Here is a 3,984-nt window from a genome sequence, read left to right as displayed (position 1 = left end):
GAAAGATAACATACAAGGAAAAATAATGTTAAAAATGGAAGTAATCTGTATATTTGGCTAGATAGATAATTTTGCACAAAGTGTGATATTTAATTGCTAGAAAAAAAGACGCAGGAAAGTTAAAGATGAGAAAGGACCTGGAGTTTGTTAGCATTTTTTTTCTAATATATATTATACATAGATGCATGTAATATATTATATTCTAATATATTATACATAGATGCATGTGTACATGTATATATATAGTCATCAAATATTATATATCAGCAGTTCTATCCCTAAAATTCTAATATGATGTTAAAATAAAAATTCATAATAAAATATCAGGTGTAAACTAGTAAAATTTCATGTACAAAACAAATAATCATGAAAGCGATTAGTGAAAACTGTTTAGCAAAGTGAGCAAATAGTACTGATTTTTCTTTATTCTTTTTAGCTTTTCCTGTATAGAAGATCCTTCCAAAGCATATGGCTTAAAGCAGCTGTCTCACTTTTGGAACAAGAATGGCAAGAGAACTAGAGGAAATGTGCTAAGGGATAAAACGAATATGTTTCTGCTGCTTTTCCTGAAGTTTCATTCTTCAGTGTCTATTTTTGTTTGTTGATATTACACAGAAATTACTTGAACTGGAAAGAGCAAAAACTGCCAAGGAAGAAACTTGAAAACAGTTCCAATATATTGGAGTCTCAAACATGATGCATCTCTTTGGTATTTGTTACTCCTGATCAACAAATAATACCAGCTCCCCTTCTGTGAATGTGTTTGAATCATACTCTGTGGTCTCCAATGAGTACAGTCATGTGCCCACTTTGTGGAAAGAATTATGGGTATACATAAAAGTCCACTTTAGTTTTTGGTGGGCAATTGTAGATTCCTCCCTCTCTGTCAAAAAAAAAAAAAAAATGTAGTATTTGGGAATATGGCAGCTCAATCAGGCTGGGAACTTAAAGAACAACCAGAAACCAAGAGACCTTTGCAGACCCATTATGGTCAAGGAGCACAAGCAAGAAATGCATTTTAGTTGTTTTAGGGCTCTGTGATTTCAAATTAGTTTTAGGAAACTGAGATTTGAGTTTAGATATTTGTTCTGTTACCATAGCATAAATAGTTTAAGTTAACTGCTGTATTGCAAGCTATGTAATTGATTTTGAAATACTTGTATAGGCATTAGTCCTCCACAAGCAACTTAGTCACATGTTTGCTGATTTCTTGAAGTATACTGATTTCCTAAGATAGGCTTATTTATTTTATAGAGCTCTCATTAGGTCCAAACTCCCTCCTAAAGGTTCCACCACATGCCAACAGTGCCACAGCATGGGGACTAAGCCTTCAACAAACAGGTCTTTGCAATACACTTATCCAAATCACAGCAGGGGGTATAGGGATAACGAATTCTATCCAAACAAACAAAGGATAACTTGGCAGAAAAGAAAAAGGCATTCCAGGCAACAGAAAATAAATGTTCTTGTTTTATTGTTCATAAAGTAATCTACTCTAGAAAAGCATAATGTTCATAATGTTTATAGAAGACAGTCATGTTTCCAATTACTTTCTTCATTTTCCCCTTTTCCCTTCACTTCATAAATTGTTTCTGCTTAACATGTCCACTCCAAATATTGTTCAAAAACTGCTCTAGTCAGGGTCAAAATGATTATCTCTCAATAAGTCTTAGGACACTTCTCCTGTCCTGGGCTCTCCAATGTTTCCAATATGAAGCCAGCTGTCAGTGTCTAGTGTTTTCTTTGTTCTGTCCTGATTTTTTACATAGCTTTTGAACATATTTGATCCTCTCACACAGGTCTCTCCCTCTCCTTTGCAGTTGCAGTAGTTCAGCTTCTCCACATCAAGCTTGATATGATTGCAGGGCAGAGGTGCCCCCACATACCTTGAGGTCTAGTCCCCAGGTGTGGTGAAGGCGTATCTAGCATATACTTGGTTTGTCCATGACTTTCAGAAACCAGGCACCCCAGAGCTGCCAGAAGAAATCCCAGGGCTGCTGGTGAGGTAGTTGATGTAGTTACCTGAGGAGTTGCTCCAGTAACAATCCTCCGCACACATCCACCAAGACTGGTCTGAATCATATTAAAGAATAGTTCATCCCAGTTAGTATTATTACTGATGATTCCACTCTGAACTTCAGCCACCTTGCATTTTGCTGCAAACTCCAACACCAGTGCTTTAATAAAGTGTCTGCCTGGCTGAAGATCTTGTTGTACATCCATTTCAGCAGTTGTCGGACAACCAGGAAGATGGTAAAGTATAGAGCCTTCATGTCATCAGAGGTAGATGTCTCCCTGAAAGAAGTCAACACACCTTCCCTGGCAGTAGAGAATGGACTGGATTACTCTCTAAATATATGAGCCAGCGGCAGGAAGGACATGAGCACATCATCCTACCTCAGAAAAATCACTTTGTCGTTTTCAGAAAGCCTGAGAAATCAGCTACCATGTTCCGATGGATACGAATCATACCTTCAGGGTTCCCTGTTGCACCATTTGTGAAACACACTAAGGAGAGGTCATCAGGCTATGGGATCACAAGAGCATGGTGATTCACTCCATCACAGTCCTCCACAGCTTGAATAGACTTGATGACCACCTCCAGCTTCTGCACTCTTTTCTTTCAGGGCATCCACAAATGACTCCATGAGGGCAATCATCTTGAGCCCTAGAGTCTCCTTGTTCTCCACATGCGCTAGTAGAAGCATATTTTTCTGAGGCTTATCTATAAAATCATTGTATTATCCATAAAACCATGGTATTATGTCCAGGGTATTGGTGATGCAGGAATAGCTCCAAGGCCCAAGGTGTCATAAAGTTACAGCACCACCATGGAATACATATAATGAGACAATTCTGCAATGATCCATTCTGGTTTATTTTGTGCAAAAAAACTCAATAAACTGATCTGTACTTGCTTTACAGTTGTGCTGGAGAAGTCAGGACTTCAGAATTTCAGTTCTATTGGCCACCTCCTGTAGTATAGCCACTGATACAGATGTTTGGGTTTCCTGAAGCCAAATCAGGGCTCATTCCCTGAGATACTAAGCCTACAGCAGAACACCTGGTACATGATCCTGGCATCATCATAGTAGTAGCTAAGTGGGTAAAATAGTTCCCTCCAATCACAGATCACTGGGCCCTGCCACTGTCCTCCAGTTCTTCTGACTGCATCAGGAGGTTGATGGTGGTTCCAGGGCCTTTGGCCTGTGAGTGAACCAGTGGCTAGGATGGCAGCCAGTGTACCTATGCTGAGGGTGGTGGCTGAGAGGCTGCAGAAAAACCAGCCCAAGTCACCCAGCTTAGGAAGCTGCAGTGTATGCAGGATCCCCTGTGCTTCTTCTCCAAAAGTGGGAAATCTTCTCCAGAGGTGAGAAGACAAATGCTTCTGGTGGTTGGGAAGAGAGAGAAACAGAGAGAGAGGAAGAGGGAAAGAAGGAGACACACACACAAGAGAGCCACTTAATGCTGTTGAACACTTCTGACTTGAAAGACGTTCTTCTTTCGGTGCCTCTGGCACACTTCCTACTGTCATAATCAAATTGCCTGATCATTTTCAGTCTGTTCCTTTATCTATTCTTTTATGTTACTTTTCCTTTTGTTTTTCCTCCCTCCCTCCCCCTTTTCTTCCTTCCATCCTTCTATGACTCCTCTGCCTCTGCATTTCTGACATGGTATTTCTCAGGGATTTAATCTCAACAAATATTAATCCTAATTTTTTATAGTAATAGAATTAGCAGTTATTGGAAATTAATTTGAGTATTATGAATTACAAAAAAATAGAAATTTGAGTTTCCGAATGATGACATTTTATAGGGAAGTGACATGTAGGTTGAGGACATGCTAGAGGGGGATAAGATGAAACAAAAGGTATGGAACTTAGATAAAAACAAATGATAGTTAACACAAAGATAATAAAGGAAATGGCAAAGAATTTGATTATCGTAAGTGTGTCTAAACTAATAAAAATTCAGAGAAAATAAC

General features: G+C 38.9%; 1 pseudogene; it reads right to left on the bottom strand.

Annotated features, from left to right (window-relative positions):
* Window positions 1-1,669: 1,669 nt before the first annotated feature.
* Window positions 1,670-3,535, bottom strand: LOC114085451 (long-chain-fatty-acid--CoA ligase 6 pseudogene; annotated as a pseudogene).
* Between the last annotated feature and the right edge of the window lie 449 nt (window positions 3,536-3,984).

Source organism: Marmota flaviventris, chromosome 7, assembly GCF_047511675.1.
Source record: "Marmota flaviventris isolate mMarFla1 chromosome 7, mMarFla1.hap1, whole genome shotgun sequence".
NCBI lineage: Eukaryota > Metazoa > Chordata > Mammalia > Rodentia > Sciuridae > Marmota > Marmota flaviventris.
This window is presented reverse-complemented; position numbering and strand designations above follow the sequence as displayed.